Source organism: Thunnus albacares, chromosome 17 (assembly GCF_914725855.1).
Source record: "Thunnus albacares chromosome 17, fThuAlb1.1, whole genome shotgun sequence".
Taxonomy (NCBI): domain Eukaryota; kingdom Metazoa; phylum Chordata; class Actinopteri; order Scombriformes; family Scombridae; genus Thunnus; species Thunnus albacares.
In genome coordinates this window covers 13,061,977-13,086,094 of record NC_058122.1, presented here as the reverse complement: position 1 = coordinate 13,086,094, position 24,118 = coordinate 13,061,977, and the positions used below count along the sequence as shown (strand labels likewise).

Below are 24,118 nucleotides of genomic sequence, written 5' to 3'. Positions count from 1 at the left end.
TGTATATTACAACAAGTCCTACAAATTAAATGATCAAATAGGCCGTATAACCATGCACTCCAGAATTACCCATAAGAGCATTTTCTAATATGCCACCTCTATCATCATTAATCAGCAGGACAACATAATTTGTCTGTGCTTTCCAAAACTGTTACAAATCACTGTTGAAAATAATGATGTTTTATGGTGTTAAAACACTATGGTTAAGGTCTGGTTAGGTTTAGGCACAAACAACACTCGGTTAGGGTTTGGGAAAGATCGTGGTTTGGGTTTAAATGATCACTTGAAACAAGGTGTGGGTTAAAGTTACTACTTCCTTAGGCAACCTTCATCATCATGGCAAGAAGCACCATGACAATTGTAGGTTACAGTTTTTTCTTACCATGGGAACTGTAAGAAATGTGACACTTGTGGTTGGAAACAGGAAGTGAAGCAGCAGTATCCTGCAGCACAGTCCAAAGTCTACTTTTCACAAGTTAGGATCTAACCAGCCACCTCTGAATATGGAAATTTGCCACCTTATACAGACGTCATCTGAATTGCGCCACTGCTCTGGGTCACAATTACTATGGCCACTAGATCATGTCCGTCACTCAAATGTAACTATAGGTCGTTTTTGGTGACTGCAGGAAAAAATGGCCCAAAACTAACTTCATATGTGGTCCTAAAACAGATACAGGTCTGATTTTTTTGCAACACAACCTCAGTCTGAACAGTCATATTGGAAGTCACACAATTTTTACGTCACTCTAGATCGACATTCGTCACAATTCTGCACTGTTGGGAATCATTCCGTGAATACAAACATGGAAGATAGCTGCGATGGAGGGACAGCGATCATCTCGTTATCATCTGCACACAAATTCGCCAGCTTCCACTGCACATCAACTTATAAATGAAACCGTAAATGCTGACTTCAGTGGCCTCCATGTTTACTTCCTCACAACAGCGTGCTGCGGGTGACATCTTTGCGGGTCAGTTCACCAGTTCGTGATTTATATGAATCCACTATGACCTTGAATGAATCCCGTGACCAGTTCACACTGGAATCTGATATTGGCCACAGTTAAAAAATAATGTGAACAGCCAAACAAAAAAAAAAGGATCTGATCAATCAATCCAAATTAAGCACCTAGGCTTTCTATGTGAATGTAGCCATAGTGTCGTTTTTCTTGGGAGGACAGGCTCATATATCAATACTGTATGTGTACTGTTTCAGATAACTAGTTCATAAGCTTTTGCTCAGTGAGGTCATATTGTCTTTCACAGCTTGTTTGTCAGAATTTGCAAGCAAGCATTTCTCCTTCTAAAGGGGGCCATCAGTGTTTTGGCTCATTTATTACAAATCATTCTACATTACTGCTGACTATTTCAAAAAGGATACCATGGTAATTTAGATTTAGATTTTAGATTTAGATTTGAACCTTACTTCATAATCATTCCCAGTGAACATCTTGATCACAGTTAAAAGGATCACGCAAATTCAGTTGCCTCTTGCATGTAAAAGGTTGCTGTTCTGTAGGACCCTGGAGGGCCTACAAAATGAGTAGCCTCTCTCTTGATGAAGTAGTACTGAATATCTATTCCCACAGTGAGAAAATCATTACCCAGCGGTGCTCAGTTCCTTCAGGATCGAAGAAATCCTAACAGCATCTGACCTTCAGTGGTCACCCCCCAAGTTGAGAAACAAGTTGGTTCTGATTGAACCCTGTCATTCTGCACCTGAAACGAGGGCACTGCATCTCAACACTTCTGTCCATAAATTTTTCATTCAGTATTGACTCTTCATGTCAATATTTCTGATACGTAAAAGGGGCCATTAAAATTCATGAAGGGCACATGGTGTAGGTCACAGAGCACCCGAAATGATCATCATTCTCTCCAACTCTGCAGAAATTCTTTGATATCAGAAAGCATTCCTGATTTTTGCAGCTCGTCAAACCAACCCCAACATCATTACATACCTGGAGCTTTATCAATTTATATCCAACAGATTTTGTGAAACATGAAATGCTGTCAAAATATTGACTAGAGGCTGCTTCAGCCAGGCAAAAGTCTGTCTGCTTCTTGTAAGGCTGTATGTGGATTTGAGAAATGAACTGAATTGAAATGACAGAGAATAGAAGAGGATGAGGGAGAGAAAAACAGGAGATGAAGAGGAAAAAAACGCCTTTGATTGCAGAGGATTGCAGGTCAGGCATGTTTGCAGAACACTGAAATATTATCAGCCCTATAATAAGACCTCTCTGGTTAATTTGTAAGGATTGCAATGTTGTTGTGGATCATCTGTTGGCCGATAGTTTGACCTGTGAATGTGTCGGGTCACTACACATGGGGAGGCGTCAGCAGAGCTATTAACGACTAACTAAGCTCTATCCGTCCTCAGATTAGCAGTGTGCCAGGGTGCTTGAGAACTAATCAACAGCAGAGAGAGTGGTGGCTCTCTCTCTGACAGCTGCATCATCTTTAATTCTCTCTTTCTTTGTCTTCACTTTGCTTCTATCCTCCTTCTTTCTTCCCCAAATCACTTCTGTCTCACCCTCTCTTCTTTTCAACATCATACTATTCTGGTCTCCATTGCTATTTTCGTCAACAGATCTCTATTTCTCCTATATATGTCAATCTCTCTTTTCTGTCATCCCCTTCCCTCACTTACTGTTTCCCCTTTTCTCAGAGTCTTCCTTCATACTCTTCTAATTTCCTTTTTGGACACTATAAACCTTTTAAGGGAAAGCTTCAGGCTGCCTTGGCTCTCAAAAAAAGCAAATATTCACGCCATGGAAGTGAACTTGTGGAATGCAGTGGAGAATGGGATACACTTTGAGAAACACTCTCACTCTCTTTTCCCTCTTTATGCTTACTGTAAGGTCATATTTTACTCTTGACAGGCAGCAGCTCTGAGAGGTGACAGGAAAATAATGCACAAATAATGTCATCAGCAATTAACAAATTGGATGAAAGACAAATACTGCAAATGTAATGCTTCAAAGTCACAACCATCCATCTGAAATAAACTGTACACACAAAAAAGCATTTGACATTTTCAATAAAATAACTTGATTAATCACCATGAACAACATTTGCTTCTGCAGCCCTGTTTACTTATTTTCTTTCCTGCAGACAGTCTTCTGTTATGTGCTGTGTTGACATGGTAAACATGAAGCGGAGGCAGGCCACCGCATCAGTAAATGCCATGACCAGGTTGCACTCTTAATTCTGCCATATTAGCTGCAAGTATGCCTGCTTGTTGGTGCTTAAGAAACCAAGCACTGATCCAAAATAAGCCTCTCTGCTCGTGAGTAACTACCCTGAATAGTCGATAGAAAGAAAGGGGTAAAAACATGCATGAGGGATTTCTTGCATCATATTATGTCTTTGGGAAATTATAGTATGTGGCCAACATATCAGGCTTCTAACTAGGTTAGCTTAAAAGTGTCTGGGAAAAACATTGTGCCCAGAGACATCTGTGCATTATTAATATTCAGCAACACAAAGGTTGGGATTTGCCTTATATTTTCACACAGAGCTACTGCAGATATGAATTTACAAATAGGCTAAATTTGAGGTTCTGGGTGCACTAAAACAGAATTAATAATTAAAAATGACTATATTAACAAACTAATAATGTACAGTGTGATGCTGTAACCACAACGTGTCAAGATCAAGGCCAGGGATTTTTTTTCAGAGTATATTTGCTATCAGGTTTTACCACTTTGCTGACGCTGTCCCTTCTAATCTAAACACAGATCATTTTATGCACTCTGACTGACGCTAAGCGCAGTGCAAACATTAGCAAAACTGATTAAAATTTGACTGACTTTGCTGGGTAAACATTTGTCAGATATCTTGACAGAGAAAGTACATCCTATCTTACTCTCCCTAAAATAGCATGTTTGACTTAAGAAATGGCTTCTCTTACATTAACTGCTGGAGTACCTCATTTGAAAGGTGCACATTAAATAGAGTGTGTCCTGTCATGCACTAATGCACAAATAGATGTGCTAAGACTTGAAAAAGAGGTAGATGTGACCATAGTTTTCAATATTGGGACACCATGGAGTGTATTATTGCGATATATTGTAACACATGATTTTAACTGACATCTGCCATCTCAAGTGGAAATTTCAGTGCACACAGATGTGGGGGTCAGCAGCTGGAGACTATAGAGCATTGTAAGAGGGTGAAGCCTGCATGAAATATAACATAAACATACACAGTCTGCTCACTGCACAGTCAGTCATGTTTAGATCTTTTTTTTTTTTCCTTTACAGCACATCATAACTCTCGGTCCTGCACCCCGCACCCTGAGGTGTCAGAGCAGTGTGTGCTTTATGACGGTCTCAGGGGAGACTGAAAGATTGGATGGACACGCCCTAATACTATGAAGGTCACCATGTTTGCTTTGCATCAGTATGGAACAAGCATTGGACTCTACTTGGATATACGCTGTGTATAAAAACAGACAATGCAGATTAAATAGGGCCTGAAACTCAGTCGCTGTTGTAGCTCAAAAGAAAAAAACAGCAAAAAAACAAAACAAAACAAAAAAAAGAGCCTGTTCTGAGTATTTAGAAATGGATTGTAGTGAGCAGCAGCTTTTATTTTCATCAGCTCTGTACAGTCAGGGATTTATGCCACCCCTGTCTGAAAGTGCCCTCGCTCTGTACTTTATGGCACCAATATGAATCAGAGTTGGAGTGCAGAGAGCATAGGGAGTGTAATATATGTCCACTGGTTCACCTCTGGCAAGCCCATCACTCTGCCTTTACTGCATTTACTCCTATTGGAGTTTAGTGTATTGTGGAAGGTAAAAATTTAGAGACTAAACATATAGTGACTATAGACCGTATCATTATATTTAGACATGTACAACTTTATAAATGAGAAATCCTGTTTAAGTGATACAGCTCCATGCTGCAACTTCAGTTTCAATTTTTTGTCACCAGTGAACATGAACGGAAATTTTAAGCTTTGAGCCCTTGTTTGCAAATGATGTATGAATGCGAGTTTTCCATGTTGTATGTATTTCTGGCTATTCATGTCTCCCATAGTTTGGTGATGGGTTTACACAGTTATCCAAACATGTGCTTGGTAGGTATCTTTATTAAGGTTACTAGTATAGTTCATAGGCTTTTACATTTAAGCAGATGATGTTAATGTATAAATGTCACAGTGACAATCACTTTAATGCTGCAGGAAGGTCATAGTGGATTCATATAAATCACTTGTCACTGATCCAGCAGCAGTATATAAATGCTTTGACAGCTGCATTCAGTGTGCATTGTGCCAAAGAACTGCTACCTCTCGAGTGTCCACCTACCTGGACTCGCCACCTGGTGCGGTCATGCTGCGGGATACTCAGGAAAGGGAGGAAACAGTCCAATGCCACGTGTCCAGCATCCAGTCAGGCTGGCCGTCGTCCTCTTATTGACTGTGATATTAGATAAAACAGGCTCCTGTGTGTTTTTGATTCGACTCTAATTGATCTAGCAACAGTCTCCTGGTTTTTGGATGCTTCTTCTGACCCTATCATGCTTCCCCTGTGATTCTCCCAATCCAGCTGCATGAGCATCTTCTGGCGAAATGTTTTTCTCAAGTTGAGCATAATCGTCACTTCAGTAGTTCTTCTCTTCTCTTGCTCTAGTCTGTAATAGAGCAGTCATGTTTTTTGTATAGTTGTAGCGTGTAGATATTGTAGCGTTTTGGTGTTCAATTATTTACTGTGATGTCTCAGCTAAACAGTGCATGTTGTTTGTTTGGGGTTTGGGAAGCTGCTGCACTAAAGTGAATCAAAGCAGCACTGTGGTATCATTGTTGCCAAGTAATCACTGAGAAAGACTGTTCAAAACACCAAGTGGATGACCACATATCACTAAAGGTGTCACAACACAAAAACAAACATACCAGTCAACCGAAGATGACACATACACACACTGATACACATTAAAACACCATGACCATTACAATAACTAGGTGTCTCCTGACATGTGTTCATCTTACAAAGCAGCACAATCACATCTGGCTTTGCAAAACTATGAGTGGAAAGAATCTCATGAAAATCTTAAGACCAGAGAGAAGGCAAGAGCAGTCGCTTCTGGCTTTATAAATTGCTGTGAGGCGTCTCATAGTCATCCAGTGAGGGACTGCAGAGTCCTGCACAGGGGGAGTTTGCTGGTTCTAAGACAATTTGCAGTAGGAAGCCTTGTGAATGTTGAACAGACTGTAGCATGCCGTTTTACTGAGACTGAAGGCAAAATATGAGCCTTGTGTGTCCTCAGTAGAAAGCTCATGTTTTACATTAAATGGCCCGACCTGGCCTCTCCCCTCTGCACTCAATTAGAGTGCTATGCTAACATTGGGGCTTGCATAGGTGAAGCCAAACAGGCTGCACTACATGAATTCATTATGCAAAAAACAAAGTTAGAAAGCCTTTTCTCTATTTCTCTTTTGCTATTTGGATCCTGTTATCTTTTGATCATCCAACAAACGTGACAAATTGAACCTCTGACAATCCATTCAAAGATGTGAATTCTAAATCCCTTGATGTGTGGCCTGTGTACGTATTTACACCTAAGTTGATTTACATTTCTATGGCTGCTGGGAAATATGAAAGTAAGGAGCAAGAAACCATCGCAGAGCACAGATCACTTGAGCTGCGCATATTAATTGAGACATTAAATTGCCAGGTTGTGTCTCTGACATCAGAGACAGGCAGTAACACTCTCATTCTCATTCAGCCTGGTGGTGATACACACGAACGCGGACACACACACACACACACACAGTCTGTTTTGACATCCACTGAATGATTATGGTAAACAATTGTCAGTACATGTTGTTCCCTTCAAAGCGCTGTTACATCAGCCTCATGTACTGCACCAGCCATTACCCATTCACAAAGCAAACATCAATTATGCACCATATGTCTGACAACATAACGCAAACACACAAAAACACACATTGATTGAATGTCTTATGTTCAGTTTATATATATGATGTTCAATTACAGCAATGCAGTCCCATCAGCAGGCTCTTTCAGGACCACTTCATTAATCTGCACAGCACAAACATGATGGTCAAGACCTCAACATATCAAAATGAAAAGCCACTTCCTTTGATTGAATCATAAAAAATGACAGATGGACGTCAGATAGGAAGGGCGCTTTAATCTGAATCAATAAGAAAAGCCATAGCCAATCAATATGTTGGTGAGACTGCTTGCTTCAACATGTTCTTTTGAGATTTGTCACGTATGCAGGAGATAGGATTTCTCTAATAATATTGATCAAATGGAATTTAGGTCAGTCGCATTTGGACATGAAGAGCAAAGCTGTTGCAACACAACTGGCAGACTTTCCCTTTAAACTGGACCCTCAAATTATTATTTTTCCTACTCCGTCAGCATTAAACAAAAGTTAATAATTGCTTATTTTTTTATCATGCGTGCTATCGTGTAGTGCTCAGGCTTTCTCTAAATCTAAAACTGATAAAAGATACTCGGCTGCTTTCATTGCTGACCTGTTTGCTTTTCCCTCTCCTATTTTTCCAACCCCTTCATCCATCCATCTGTCCCTCAGTGTTTCCTCAGCTTGAGAATAAGAGCAGATGGAAGGGGAGCGTGCCGCCTGATGCCAGGTGGTCAAGCGATAGAGGAAGGATGGAGGGAGGGAGGAGAAGCCAAGGTGTACTCCTGCGGTCACGGCACAGCAGTGCAGTCTGCTTTGACCTGTGATAAGACAGCGGTGACCCTTCCCTGAGCTGCCCTTGTAAATCATGTGGATTTTTCCGGATCTTTGACCTTGCTCGCAGTGGATGACTGAGAAATTGCCTGATGTTTTCCTATGCTTGTCCTGTTTTCCGCATTGCACTCTTTTAGAACTTCATTCTTTCATAATCTCAAAGGGCTATCATTAAAAGAAAAGGCATCCATTTGTCATAGTGAGTGCTTAAATGATTAAGAGTTTAACAATACTCTCCCTTGTCTTATCTTATAAAGCAACAGCATGCACCATGATGAATTGAAATATTAGAGGGATGTCATAGCAAATTCTGACTGCTGGCTTTATCTCCCTGTCATCCAAAGATCAAATGCTTCACTCTGAATTACACAGCTAAATGTAATGCATTGGGTTTACATTAAACACTATTTTGTTTGGACTTGTGCAAATCTCCTGCTTCTGTCTTCGCTGACTATGCTACAGGAAAAATTTCCACTGCCCACCTCCTCTGCCCGCTCCTCCCCCTGCCCTCCTCCTCTTCTCTTGTTTGGGATCAACTGCAATCTCTGGAAGGACATCAGATAGCCACACTGACAGCTCCGGCTATAGTGTATGCACACAAATACACACAGACGCAAACACATACACACACACGCACACAATATTTGTCGTAATTAACTCCTGTTTGCATCATTAAACCTCTTTTGCTTAAAGAGGACATAACATGCACATTCCCAAGCCTACGTTTTTATTCTGGGCATATCTTTGCATGATTTACAGTAAAAAAACCCTCCTTATTTATCTTATGCCGGTGCTTTATGCAACCTCAGTTCCATTTCTGTCTGAAATAGGATGCTCTGATTGGCCAGGTCCTGAGGCTACGTAAACAAACAGTAGTCAGATTTTGCTTCTTTTTCTTCTTCTTTACTGAAAATATATACTTCTCAAATACATCCGTACAAGCCTGAATCTGATCCAAAATGCAAGTTGACAATGCGAACAACCCCTGAAACATCTTTAGAAACAAAGACAATAGAATGGATAGCCATTTGTAGGCATGTGCAAACGATCTGACATCAGTTCAATGGGGAACTAGAGGTAACATTGCAAATGGAGTGTTCAGAGAAGGCTGAAGCCTGGGCGTTTGATTTGAAGGTGACATTTTTACTATGTTCACCTCAGGTTTTGGACTTGTTTAACATTGACATCTGACAATTTAGCAGTATATAAATGACAGAGAATCACAATAAAGCTGTAAGATCTCTACCAGAAAACTGATTGCTTTGGTTACCTTCATGTAGTGGGTTAAAGTTCACTTTGGTCTTTGTGTTAGCAGAAGCTCATCTTCATGGGGAGTTTATTTACCTTGCTCTCATGCAGGGAGGTGAGTAAGACTGGTGGACGACTCAGTTCTCGAGGCTGCCAATATGTGCACAACCTGGTGATGCAGCTCCTCCCTTTTTTGTACTGTCAGCCCTCGCTTCAAGAATTTGGCAGCCTCTTTCTGTGTGTGTGTGTGTGTGTGTGTGTGTAGATGTGGGCATGTCTGTGTGTGTATGTTATTTTAGGGGGAAGACCATGCCAGTGCCAGGCCAAATGATGCAGTGCCCTTTGGAAGGAGGCCCATTAGGGAGGGAGACAGAACATGTATCAGCAGGGGACAACTTCCACTTATATGGACCTTTTTAGCCAAATGGGGCACTTGCTGTTATTTACCTGACAGCAGAATGTGGATTAGCATATTTTTTACCTGAAGTTTGACAGTACAAACATGAGAAAAATATGATGTTTGGCTTGGTTTACTATTAAATAGCCAAAAAACCCAAGTCATTTGAAAAGCTTTATAGTCAAGGTCACTACAAGTTAATTGCTATTTTTTGTCTTACACAATCAACTGTTCAGGAGAGACTGAGCACTTTCAGTTCTCCATTTACTGTAAATACTCAATGACATTTACACATACCACTATGCAAAACACGAGTGAGAAGTTTTCTTTTAGTATTGTTATTTAGTTTTGTGATACTCCAAACAGACTCACCCCTTGTGTTTTTGGAGGATAAGCCTTCCCTCCCAGTATGTCAAATATTTGATTTTCTTGTTCAGTATTTGCAGAGCTGTTGAGCTGTTACAGCTGATAAATTGTACATATTTTTCAGGACTGTGTAACAATTTGTTAATGCATGAGGCAAATAACAACTGAATCAGAATTGAAACCATACTCATTGGTTGTTTCTGTCAGATTTAGAGACAAACAAAGATAGCGCTGTCACTTTTCATTCAGTGTTTTCTCTCGCTTCTAGACATGTGGTTAAAAGTCAAGCTTTGTGCCCACCTGAACCAGCATGTTTAAAACATAGCAAGTAAACAACAATGCAACCATGCTTCAAAATAAATGTGAAAAAGCGTTAGGAGGTGATTTAACTAATAAAGAATTTGTTTGTGTGATTTGATTATATATCTACTAGTAGGATGAGGTTTATGTGGACAGGAAAAGATGAGGTGCATCCATTTACTGCATGATATAACATGATAATTGCTCATTTGAATCAACAGTGCCCTGATTTTGACAGATTAAAATTTGGGACAACATCAACATACAGCTTCCATTTCGTCTGTGTTACACCACAGATTGCTGGGATACTCATGCCAACCAATTAGAGATAGAGAGAGAGGGATTAGAATGAAAGAAAGAGTGTTTGAGGTTAGATGGGTGGTTGCATATCGTGATGGAGGGGCAGATGGCATGAGCTGAGAAGAGGACAGAGCCAGCTTGTACATGATTTACAACAGCAACATCTCCCCTTTCACAGAAATTATTCTCTCTGGAAGCCCCACAGCAGTGCAGTTTGAGGGAGGATTACATTATGCAATCTCACACCTGGGTGCACTCCAGTTCAAGCAGCCTTGTACTGTTGATGCTGAACATCAGAGCAGCTGGGTTGGCAGGGAGAAGATAGCCTCGTTCCAGACCCCTGAATCGCCGCCCACATCTCAGATTGTCATGGAACAGACATTCTGACCTGTCAAACACTGCTGTAACTAATACAATTAATAAAGGCTGCATTCCAATTAGCTGTGCCAGTGCCAGAGCCCTATTGTGCATGCTGGGTCATGACAGAATTTAGTAACACTGGATAGAAGAGAGCCATCACTGACATTATTAGTTACACCTGTTCTTTTCCTGCCATGACAAGACAAAATGTCTGCTATGAAAAGGTCTATTTAAAGGTTTGGTGTTGCTCTCATAAGTATCGGTTTCCTTTCAGTTTAATATATCAAAGCAGCATAAACACATCATAGTAAATTTTGCCTGATACTGAGTTAGTGGGAGTTCAAACTGAAAACTGTCTTGTGATGAACAAATGCAGAGGGCAGCGAGTGGTGGGAGTGTGTTGCTTCTGGTATCGATGAGACAATATGATTCAGGAAGTATAGTTGAAGTAACAGATTCATGAATTTGAAGGATTATCATACACCACAACTCTGCACAGTGGTTTAAAATGATCTGAAACAGTCATCATGATGACAATCATTGTATCTTTTGTCGCAACAATCTAGAGGTAAACAGTAGAAATTTATTTTGTACAAATATTTTAAAAATCATTTGTTTTTGGGAAGGAAAAAAAAAAAGTCAAATACCAGTGTGCAGGTCGGTTACATCGCTATCTCAGTCTCTCTCCTCTGCTCTGCTGTTCCGTCTATTAGCAGGTCTCAATCAGGAGAGTCACATCCATCTGCTACATGACGCACATTTCCTTATTTGGACATCACTCCTGGAGTTGGGGATGTTCCCCAGAGATAAAGCTGATTTACTAACATGCACAAAGTGCTCCCAAGTGACTCTCCATAACCCGTTGTTCCCCTTCTCATTTCCACAAAGTTAGGTTGTAAAAAATAGGTAATAAATAAAAAGTGCCAAGCAATAATGGCCTTTGAAGTTCTTTCCTACATGTTATGCATTGTAATGTCTCTGTGTTATGGGTGTATAAATAGCTACAGGTCTGTCTGCAGTGCAGTTGTCTATGATCTGGGAAACTCGAGTTTGAGACCCGCTGTGGGGACCTCCTCATTTTACCACTTTAATATCCTAAAATTAAAAGTGTAATAAAAACAAAAACAGGATTTTTGCATCTATTTCCACTTTTATTCGAATACAAATACAAATATAAAAATGAATAATTTTGCTGCTTCAACAAATATAGAACCAAATACAAATATTGGGCCCTCTGCACATCCCTAACGTTCACATCACACAATAATCTACCTGGAATGTGTGCTTGCACATATTCAATTGGCCAACACAGCCCAATGCCGAATTATGAAGTATTGTGATCAAAAGAAAAGTTGAGACTGCCAGATGATCCTACGTTTTTTTGACAGAGCCCTCTGTGTTGGAACCATCCAGATGAAGTAGACCCATTCAAATGAATAAGGGGACCGCATAATTTCACCCAGCTGAACGTATGCCATAGTCACAATCAAGTTCAGAATGAACTACAATGGCTATGGTCTTCGTAATTAAGAAATATGCTGAATACAACATCTTAATTAATGTACATATATATATATATATATATATATATATATATATATATATATATATATATATATATATATATATATATATATATATATATATATATATTTTTAACAGTTCTGTAATAATAATAAAACTTTTTTTTTAAATGAATCCCCTTGGCATATATCAGACAGAGACAATATGAGTTATATGAATCTCTCTTTGGGGGATTTGTTCAGACTCTCACTTTCATCTGAGTGTGTGTCACTACATTATCATTATCATTTTGTTTGTTTACAATTTGCTGAGATTCAATATCAGGCTAGACAGAAGTGGGTAGATAATGAAGAGAGTCTAAATTAACCACAAAACCACACTTCTTCCTCTGCAACAGAAAAAAAAACAAAAATACTGATATTTAAGTGTCCATGGATGATTAACTCCATTAACAGCACCATGTTATCTCCCTCATTGTTGAGTGCCTTTTTATTGGGTCACAGTGTCTGTGTAGCTGACTTCACCAATGGTACGTGCAAGTGTCTGTCCTCAGGGGAGAAAGTAGTTCTGCCAACTTTCACAGAGATGAAGCATGAACCTTTTGGGTACGTGTGAAATTCAGTTGAGGACAGTTGTATACTCACAGATGTTGGATCAGATTACGTATCTCTGTGTTTTCTAACTTTAGATCACAAATAACCTGGCCCCAGAGCGGTTGTTGGGATTGCTTTCCCTCGCCTATTTGTGACAGACGGCTGTGCTCAGAGAAGACACCATTGTTGCAAGAGGTGTGGCCATCAAGACTGCATCAACCTATCACAGTGTGGGGTGGAGTCGTGCTTCTACCCAGCAACAGACTTAGAGGGTCCCCCATTGCTAAGCTGTGCTCAGGTGGGCTGACAGAACAGCTCTCGTCCTAAGAGGCCAGTAGGTTAGTGCAGAGTTCAGTTTGTCTCATGACGTACTGTCGGCCATTCTACATATTAAATTTAGAAACACACTCAAGAAACACACAAAATTGCTTTTAGGCTTTGATTGGAGCAGCATTAATGTATGAAAGTAGTCACTGAATTAGGCTTTAACAGTTTCAATCAAGCTGATGAGTGTTTTACATTAGCTGTGTTGACGCAGCAAAGGGGAGGTTGAGAGTGAGGCAGCAACATATTGCAGTACATGAGGGACAGTTATCGAAAATGTCAGGAAGGAAAGAGAGAAAAAGAGAGAGAAAGGGAGAGAGGGGTTGTGTTTGCACAAGCAGTTTTTCTGCCCAGGAGGCCCGACAGTGCATTTTTAGGAACTTGGCAGATAGACTGGTAGAGTGAGTAAAACATTAACACTCCACAACCTTTGTTACTGCCAAAGGAACTGGGGCTGGAATCAAGACAATGAGAGATCTTCCAGTATGTGTGTTTGCCTGCAAGTGAATGTGGGTGTCTGTTTTTGTGTGTCTCTGGCTGCCCAAATACTGAACACACAGATGAAAGTGTTGATTTGAAATCTAGAAATAACCATCTTCCTATTTGCTTTCACCACCAGTTCACCCAGTCCTCCTTCATATCCCTTATCAGGAGAGAATCTTATCACTGCTTCAGGGTTTCAATTATAACTCTGAACTTTTCCACTACTTTCACCCTTTGAGGAATATCCTCACATTAAAAAGGGTTTTAATGCAAGCAGACAATTTTGTCCTTGAAAATATGGCTTGTATGTTGTGCACGCCAGCACATTAACTCCTGGACCATTTGTTTTGGGTGTTGACACCTCTCTTAATGCTGAAACTGTAAATCACTGAGCGAGGGTGACAGCAGTGACATTACCAATTCATGCAATAATGGAGATTGCTGAGCACACACGAAAGGGCTTTTCACACTGCATATTCTTAGCCCAGGGCTATCCTTAGCCCTGAGGTAAGGATAGCCCTGGGATAATTTAGCCCATTTTCACACACACATTGTTAACCCAGTTTTAACCTAAGCCCAGGGCTAAATGATTTACACTGCACTTCTGCTAGCCCTGGCTTATACGTCAGTTGGAACATGCGACTAATGTTTACATTTTAGAATGATGCGTGACTACTCTTTAACAGCAAGCAGTAACATTAAAGTGTTGCCATTCGCAGGGCTTTATGTGAGAGCGGTGTTGAAACATCAAAAAGAGATAGAACAGTGGAGAAAGGAAAGACTGAAGATGTCTATTGTTTTACCTTTTCCAGCGGAGGCAAAGAAATGAGAAGTTGCTATTTTGCTGTGTCATGCCTAGCGAAGTACCACCACCTAACCGACAGATTTGGTCACTACCAAAAAGTGACCGTAGGTGGCACTTCACAGTCAAAACATTTACGGATGTAGAATGGATCAAACACTTTAGGATGTCGAAAACAACATTTGATTTTCTTGTCAATAATCTGCGACCATACATAAAGAAAGGCAAGTCTTCACCAGGCAGTCGAGATCGACTGCAGAGTTGCCCCGACTTTGCGGCGCTTAGCCACCAATGCTGAATATAGAACCATCGGACAGCTGTTTGGAGTGGGCGTTTTCACTGTCTGAAACATTGCACACCAGGTACATTTAAATGTTATATTTGTCATTTAGCAGACACTCTTATCCAGAGTGGCTTACAGAAGTTAAGTGCATCTAATGAGGTAGCATGAAGATGCTGTATAATTGGACACAACTAATCAACATGTATTATTAATAAAACAGTGCTGAGGTAAACTAGTGTAGGCTATATCATTCATGATTCAATGCTTAAGTGCTTCAGGTCATGATTGATAGGACTGGGACATTACAAAATAATCACATACTATGATGAACAACATAGAATGAAGAGATCACGCTTAGGTAGGAGACATAATTATTATTAATTACAACATCTTGTCCTTTTTGGACTGTGCCATACACATTGAAGATGACAGGAACCTCCACATTAGAGTATAAAGGAAGCCCACACAAACAGACCAATATTTTAACTCTCACCACCCACTGGAACATAGGCTAGGAGTTATCAGAACCCTGCACCACTGAAGTGATAACGTACCAACAAGTGCCCTGGCCCAAGAGAGAGAACACAAACACCTAAAGGATGCACTTAATACTTTTGGATACCTTAGCTGGACCTTTCTGAAAACAACCACAAGATCCAGGAAAAAACACCAACACTGCAGGTGGTGAAGAAAAGAAGAAAAAAATGCAACATTGTCATTCTATACATGTCTGGAGTATCTGAGAAACTCAGGAGGATTTTCAACAAACACTGCATCCCTGTGTCTCTGAAACCCAGCAACACACTAAGACAGAAACTGGACTACCCAAAAGACTGAACACTCAAACACAAGAAAATCAATCTAGTGTATGCAATCCAATGCAGTGAGGAATGCAAAGACTTGTATATTGGTTGTTTGGTTGTTGAATGCATGGCTCAGCACAGGGGGGCCAACTCCTCAGGTCAAGACTCAGCAGTTTACCTACAAGTGAATGATAAGGTACACTCTTTTGAGGACAACAATATACATTTTTGGATAGGGAGGACAAATGGTTTGAAGGAGGAGTGACGGAGGCTATTAATGTCAAAGTAGAAAATCCATCCCTCAACAGAGGAAGAGGTCTACGACACCACTTCTCCCCTACCTATAATGCTGTCCTTTCATTCCTTCCCAGGAGACTTAACAACATTCACATTTGGCCTCATGTGACAACTCCAACGACTGTCATTTACACTTGGCCTCAGGTGACTCCAACGACTAACAACTGTTGTTACAACAGCCAGGAGCACTAACGAACCAACTGGTATCAATGACCTTGATAACGACCCCACAGACAGAGGTTAAATACCTGGGACTCCCCACCAGTCAGAACTGACAAAGCCCCTTGGATGAGAGGCGAAACTTCAAGTATCTACAACCAAGTCCAGTTGTCATTGATTGATTCAGTCTTCTTTGTATAACCATGACCTGGATGACTGAGAATCTTCAGACATTAGTATTATTTGAGAGTGGCCTCCATCAATGGACTCCCTTGTCTTTGTACGATCTTAGTAGCTTGGCAGTATTCTGGACCACTTGTGATTAGTCCATGTCTTGCTAAGACAGATTTAAAGGGAATTGCAATAATCAAGACAAGAGGAAATGAACGCAAGTATAATCATCTCTATCTCAGCTATGACACAGTGGGCCTGAGTTTAGCAATGTTTCTCAGCTGCTAGAAACAGGACAGAACCAAACAATTTACAAACCCTGGCCCATAGAAATGCCCAGATTACGGAGGGAAGGTTTAACAGAAGATAAAGAGCCAAGTGGAAATGAGAGCTTCTGTTTTATGAGTATTTAGCAGTAGAAAATTTGCCATCCAACCTTTTATAGTGTTAAGGCAGTTCACATAACAGACGGTTTTGAAACATTTTGAAGCTTAAATGAAATGTATAATTGAATATCATCTGCATAACAATGGAAGGAGATACATTTAAAATTACTCATCTGCCCAAGTGGAAGCAAGTACAATGCAAACAGTAACAGGCCAAGGACAGAACCTTGGTGTTAGATTTGAAATTTAATGGCTGGTGGGGTAGGCTGAGTGTGTTTGAGAGAGACCCATAGATGAGGCAGGAATCCAAGGTTCAAAAACACAGCCATTTTATTTTAATTTCTTTATGGATTTCCTTGTGTGTGTGTTTTAAGTTCTGCAAAGAGAGAACAAAATTATTAACATCAATTCTTAACAGAAATTGTGTGCAAAAATTCAATCCAAATAAGGAAATTCACTTACAGGACACACACAACATGGCTGAGGTCAAAAAGAAAGAACAAAGGGAGGAAGGCTATATATATAGCCTCTCATTAAGGTGAAGTGATTGCACCTGAGGGGGGGGGGTGTCCTTCCAGGCAGGAGTGCTTGTGCTATCCTCCCTGCCTTAGGTGTGATCATTTGACTCTAGCATAGGGAGTTCTTGATACGTGGGGAACACCATAAAACAAAGATTTAGCTGATGAGGCATAATTATGAACTGTAACTGAGAAGGTCCTGTCTGACAGGTATGAAGAGGACCAATCCAAAGCTGATCCAGAGATACCCACTCACTGCCTGAGCCTCTCAGTCAATATACGGTGGTCCACAGTATCAAAAGCAGCACTGAGTTCTAGTAGTACCAATATAAACCTTATTCTGCATCAACCTGCATTAACAGATCATTTGAGACTCTGAGAAGAGCTGTTTCTGTTTAATGCAACTGACTGAAACTTGTTGAAAATGTTGTGCTTATCTAAGACAGCTGTAAGCTGCTTTGCAACCACTTTGACCTTAGCTATAAAAGGTAACTTAGAAATAGGCCTGTAGTTCTGGGTCAAAGAATGGTCCAGGTTTGTTTTTTTTGAGAAATGGTTGAACAGTGGCTTGTTTGAAATAAGCTGGGACATGACCAGATGTCAACGAGTTATTGATTATAGAGAACATTTAAGAAGATATCACTTTTTTAACGATAGAGAATCAAGCATCATGAAAATCTATAGATTAGGGATGTCCAGAGAGCCCAGTATCTGTATTTGTTGAGACAGCAAAATTATTTGTATTTGAATAAATGTGGAAATTGGCATAACAATCCTGTTTTTGTTTTTAACTACACTTTTTATTACGCTCTGCAAAGCACTCAGACCTGCCACTATTCATACATCCATGACACAGAGATCGACAGAGTGGAGCAGAAGAGAGAGACAGGACAGTGATGTAACCAACCTGCACACTGTTATTTGCTGTGATGTTAATAATTTTAAAAATATTTGTACAAAGTAAATAGTCATAAAAATCCATTGTTTGTGCTTTTCCTAATACCATATTCGGATTCGACTCCACCCTTACTATAGATATCTGTGGTGGGGGACAGGATGGGACTAGTGGGCATTTTTTGGTGAATTGAAACCAAAAATTAGTTCTTACAGTGTACTGTAAAATATGGCTGCTATTTCGATTTTCTACATCAACAGAAACACATAAATTACTACTAATAAAAATACAAATATGAATATCTGAAAATAACCCCTTTTAATTGGCACCGGTTACAGCTACAGAACGGGTACAATAACTTACTGACTATTGACACAGAATGGGATTCCATGCCAGTAGTCCACAGGCTGTTGGTCCGGACTGGCTTTCCGTGCCAATAGTAGTTTGTTCTATGGGTACGTAAATACAAATTTAGCAGGAGGGGGACATTATTTGAGGGGGAAACAGACTTCAACACAACAACAGACCTGTTGTAGACCACTAACTGGACATTCTTTACCATCACCTCTGGCATTTTTTGTCTCAATTCAACATCAAGGCTAAGCAACTCATTAAAAGGTAGACTCTAGGGGTGTGCCCTAATACAAATACGTTATTCAGCAAAGCACAAATAGTGGGGGGTTTTTACGAACATTTATTTCATACAAATATTTCAAAAATTTGTTTTTGGGGAGAAAACAAAAACATAGCAAGTCTCAACAAGGGGAGTCACATCAACCTGCTGCATGACGCACATTTCCTTATTTGGACATCACTACCAGAGTTGGGGATGTCCCCCAGAGATAAAGCTGAGCTACTGACATGTGCAAAGTGCTTTCAGGGGACTCTGTTTTCAAGGGTGTATAAATAAGTAAAGGTCTGTCTGCACCTGGTTTTAGCTCAGTAGTCAGCACAGTCATCTATGATCTGGGAGGCTTGAGTTCGAGACCTGGTGTGGGGACCTCCTTTGTAAGATAGTTTATTCATAAACACTTATTTTAACACTTTATTATCCTAAAATTAAAAACGTAATAAAAAAAAAAAAGGATTTTTATGCCCATTTCCACTTTTATTCTAATATAAATACAAATAAATAAATAATTTTGCTGCCTCATCAAATACAGATACAAATACAAATACTGTGCTCTCTGCACATTCCTAGTAGACTCGTGTGTGTGAGTGTGTGTGTGCATGTGTGTGTGCATGTGTGTGTGTGTGTGTGTGAGTGTTAACGAGTATGAGTTGTCCGTTTGTATGTGTACGTCACAGTGGATGCGCAGTGTGTGACTGTTGTTCGAGAACAAAGACAGCCTACCTGGGTGTTTTGATCTGACTCCTGCTGATGTTGATGAAGTGATTTAATTCACAGCATCCATCCTTTCCTCCTCCGCAATTGACACGTCCCCATCTCCATTCTGCTCTCCCCCCATCTACTCCTCAGCCATGGCCAGGGTGTCTTTGCTCGCCGAGTTGTATCCACCTGAAGGCTTAACACATGGCCAAACTCTGGAACAATGTCATATCAGCCTGCGACCAATGTGATCTGAAGTCTTTTCCGGACATATTATTGTTATTTTAAGTTAGCTAGCATGCTAGGTACCTTTAACATCTGAATGTTGCCTGTTTCAGTTAGTAGTAGTTACAATGTAAACAGAAAGCATGTGCATACTGTAATGACGTGACGAAGAAGTCGTGTGATTGGACAACAGAAATGATACACAAAGTCCATTGTTTACTTTAGCCACGTTTCACACTGGCACCTTTTAGCCCCATGTTTAGTTTATTTTAAGGGGATAACCCTGCAAACTCGGGAATAACACTGGCCTGGAGCAGGGCCTGCAAGCTCTAGGCTAAAGTCGAGGTTAGCTCACTTTGGAATGTGCCAGGATTGTGCCAGCGTGAAAGCTGACACCAACAGAGAGAGTGAACGTTGACAGCAAACAGCTCCCTTTCTTGGGGCTAAGAAGGTTCTAAGAATGCTTTTAGCCCTGGGCTAAGTGCAGCGTGAAAAGCCCTTGAAAATATACAGTCTTCACATACACATTAAGAAAATTATGTTTTTTTTCTACCTTTCGCGCTATATAATTCTAATAATGCAATCACACTTTATCAACACCAAGCTTTTTTAGAAGAATCATAAGTCTAAACAGAAACTGCACATTTGCTGCAATGCTCCGATTTGTTTTAATGCAGCCACAAAGTTAAGCTTTCCACTTTGTTGTCTCAGCAGAAATGTCAGTACCCTCACACAGTAACTACTACATCAATCAATGATACTTAGATACGCTCTGCTGGAGCAGATACAAACAGGAAAACAAGGATAGGAGGGAACAGGAGAGGAGCTGTTTTGCTCTGTTGTGGAGATAAATGGCCCAAAGGACTTCAGTTGAGAACAAAAACTTTGGAGGGTGATGGACGTGTCTGTGGTCCAAGGGGAAACAAGGAGAAATATGTCCAAAGTTGGTCCATGCTTATATAGAATTTCATTGTCTGATCTCATCAAGATAACTCAACACACTATATTTTAATTTTGTAAACACTGGACACTGTTGGAGAGGGATGCAAATTAAAGAGAAATGAGATTTAAATAAAGATTTATATGGATTTAATATATCTAAAATACATTTAATAGATACATCTGCCCATGTCCTTGTTTCTTTTTTATATGCACAGGGGGAGATGAGATTTGGGGGTCACAGCATCAGCTTATTCCTGGTGAAGCTAAGCATTGTCTAGCAACTCCATGTGTATTTGAAGGAGGCACATGACTGACTGCACCCTTCCTAGGCCAACAGTGGAGTTAGCAGTGATATGGATGGGGTAATTGGCAGGGGTGGACTTTACCATAAGGCAAAGTGGGCAACTGCCTGGCCCCCAACTAAAAGGGCCCTAAACAGCTATAGATTTATTATGATGCTTAAATATGAAAAATATTGTATTATGTTACTATTCTAACTCATTGTACCCTGAAATAACTTACAAAAGGCCCCAAAAACACTTGTATACTTGTATATATAAAGCAACTGTATATTACTGTGTACTTCTACTTCAAAGTAGAACTTCAGCATTGTACTACTACATTTACCTGACAGATAAATGTTACTGGTTACATTGCAGATCAAGACTTTACTCACAAAATAAAAAACTAAAAAACTCTTAAAATATGATGCATTATTATTCATTAGACTATCCAGTATTATATAAAGAAGTTAGAATTAAAAGCCTCACCTTGAACAGATGTTAAGTAAATTCAGGTACATTGTGCTAATAATTCCTCTTTCACTCTTCACTTTAAGTAAAAAATTTGAATGCAGGACTTTTACTTTTACTGTGTGGTATTAACAGTTTTTCTATTAATAGTTAATACTCTTATTTCAGAAAAAAGTTTTGAGTACTTCTTCTACCACTGCCAATACCAATAATCCCAGTTAGAGAAAGGGTGAAAAGCAAGACAGCATCTGCCTAGAGCCCCTAAATCACTAAATCAGCCCCTGGTAATAGGACATAGCAAATTCGGGGGAAAAAAGTAGGGGAGATTTACAGCCAGAGGAGTCACATTATCACTAACATGAAAAGTGTTGCTGTAGCCTTTGAATAATCAGCCAAGTGCAAGGATGTGAGTATTACCAGAACTCATCTACTGAAAATGTAGAAGAGCAGAGCACCTGCAGGCTGTAGTCTGGCTGTAGTCAGACAGACTGTGTATGAGAAATAACAGAAGATATCATACAGATTGCCACCTCAGGGCTCAAAGTCTCCAGCAGCAGCACTGTGTGCAGCTGAACATTAATTGGACTACAACATTGGTTCAAAATCCTCAAATGCTGACTGAGTGATGGAGAGTCATTGCCAAATTTATAGAGTTTCATGCCTTAATTTATGGAAATGAGAACACTTGTGTGATTCAATTATTTATTTAGGACAACAAGTTAGTTTTACCTCCTCAGATGCTGGCTAAATACAAACAGTACATCTGGGGTTCTCTGTGTTTCTAATCAGGTTGTGAGGATGAAAATCGAAGCTCCATAACTTCAGTAAAAACAGATCCCACCCTGTCTGTGTTGCATGAATTCAAAGACTCTATTGTGTGAATGTGGAGGCCAGCAGCTTTTTCCTCCTTATCCAAACACAGCATATTGCCTGAGCTTTAGCTCTGTCCTCCACATAATGAATATTTCAGTAGAGTAGTGGTGGAGGGTCACTTCCTAAAATGCCTCCAAGTACCGATACAAACGTGTCCTTGATTTTTGTCTGCATCAGTTCAAAGTTGCACAGTTAGAAGAAGACCACAGTGATAACTGGCACTATGAAGAATAAGGTTAATTAAGCTTGAGAATATCGTCATCGCCTGCTGTGTGCTCCACAACTTGTGTGAGTAATAAAATGTCATCTTCTTTATTATCTTTCATTTTGGGCCATTAGAAGATATCAAGGGTAAGATATTAGATTCCCCAGTTTGTGCATATGGCTCCTGCATTGAAAGCAGCTCTCTGCTGGATAACGCCCAGAGGAGCTGAGGCTGGGCATGCTCACTGACTTGTTATTAGCTTAGTATACAGTCAGGCCATCACTTTCTGATTCCCTCTAGCAAGAGCATATACAGTTGACATTGTAGGTCAGAAATGACTGAAGGATAATGTTGTATGCTGGAGCTGCAGCATATCTGGAGGAGGTGATGCTCCGTTACAAATGAATTTAGTAATGACACCTCAGGGTCTCAACGTGGTAAAATGTGGATTGTATTTGTATGTTAATGTTGCAAAATATGAGGAATTATCTATTTGGAGTGAGATATTTGTTACTACTAGTGATTTTTGACTACTTATGTAAGCACAACCTCATTTACTATTCAGCCTTTTGCACTACATCTCTGTGGTTTATGTAACCAGATGTGGCGATTAAATCTTCCGTTGAATGTTTAACAAATGGCAGCTTATGTCAAATGTAATGCGTGATGAATAGAATAGCATGCAAACCAAAAACAACCTGTAATTTTGCAACAGACAGGATGTGAAAGAAAAAAGTAAGTCAATAGACCTGTCAGAAGAATGCAACACTTCTGCCTCTTTTCTCTTTCACATCGACCAAAAGAAGAAGTGCAGGGGCTGGTTGAGAAACCCTAGCACGGCAGGATCAGAATTGAGGTCACTCCTCAGGTGCCTTGTTGGCACTTTTACAAAGCATGAAACTGGCCTCCAATTGCAGTGTGCTGTCTGATGCTTCAAGTGCCCTGAGGTATTGATTATATGTTCAGAATTCCCAGAGGACAAGTATGACTCAGCATTTTCTTCACTTCCACTGGCCATGTTGGACCCGCTCCCTTTCCGCTTCTGTGCCCGTGACCATGCCGTCCTGTTACGCAACCTTATGTGTGACAAGTGTGAGGGGGGGAAATGGCACTGAATGTTAATAGAATATGCAGAGATTTACACATCCTTTATCAGCCTTGTCAATTCTGGATTGACATTTTTCTCCAAGAGTCATGAGTTGAATCTGACATGAGACCACTTTCATTACCAGGCACTCCATTCCAGGATAGGACTGAGTTCAACACACTCCTTCATACACTTACTGTAGGTTTTTAAATTTGCCATAGTGATGATACAGGCCTTGTCACAGCACATTGCGCACAACAGGGGATCATCATCACTCTGTGCAAAGGCTGTTGACACTGCTGCTGTTCACTCTGGGAACAAAGTAAATACTGTAGAAGATATATTTTCTTGTGAGAGGATGATAGAAAAGTGTAATAATGATTGTAAAGACTTATTTGCTGTAGTGGGAGCCAGGCTGTAAATATTGTGGCACATGCAAACACTCATGCCGGCACACACCAACACAGAGTAATGAAACACACTTGGGGGGCCAGCAGCGACACACCACAGGATTTCTCATCCTGATTTAATGGATCCGTTAGTGTGTCCTTGGAGACAAGGTGGACTGTGATGTAATAAGTGATCTGGCCAGCCGAGACAATAAATGAAATAATCTCCAGGATGAATGACATTGTGAACCCATGATGCTACACCGCAGGGCAGATTGTTTGGACTCCAAGTATCCTCCCTCCTAGGACACCCTAGTGTTGGTATTAAACATCATCAAACATCACTTTCATCAGCTCACGGTTTCTA

At 40.2% G+C, this 24,118-nt stretch overlaps 1 long non-coding RNA gene across 1 annotated transcript; it reads right to left on the bottom strand.

Moving 5' to 3' along the window:
* Nucleotides 1-207: 207 nt before the first annotated feature.
* On the bottom strand, nucleotides 208-7,056 carry LOC122966570. The gene is made up of 4 exons (XR_006398412.1): nucleotides 7,046-7,056; nucleotides 2,595-2,600; nucleotides 744-749; nucleotides 208-282 (listed from the first exon to the last, which is right to left on the bottom strand). It is a non-coding gene; the product is annotated as an uncharacterized LOC122966570 (long non-coding RNA).
* Between the last annotated feature and the right edge of the window lie 17,062 nt (nucleotides 7,057-24,118).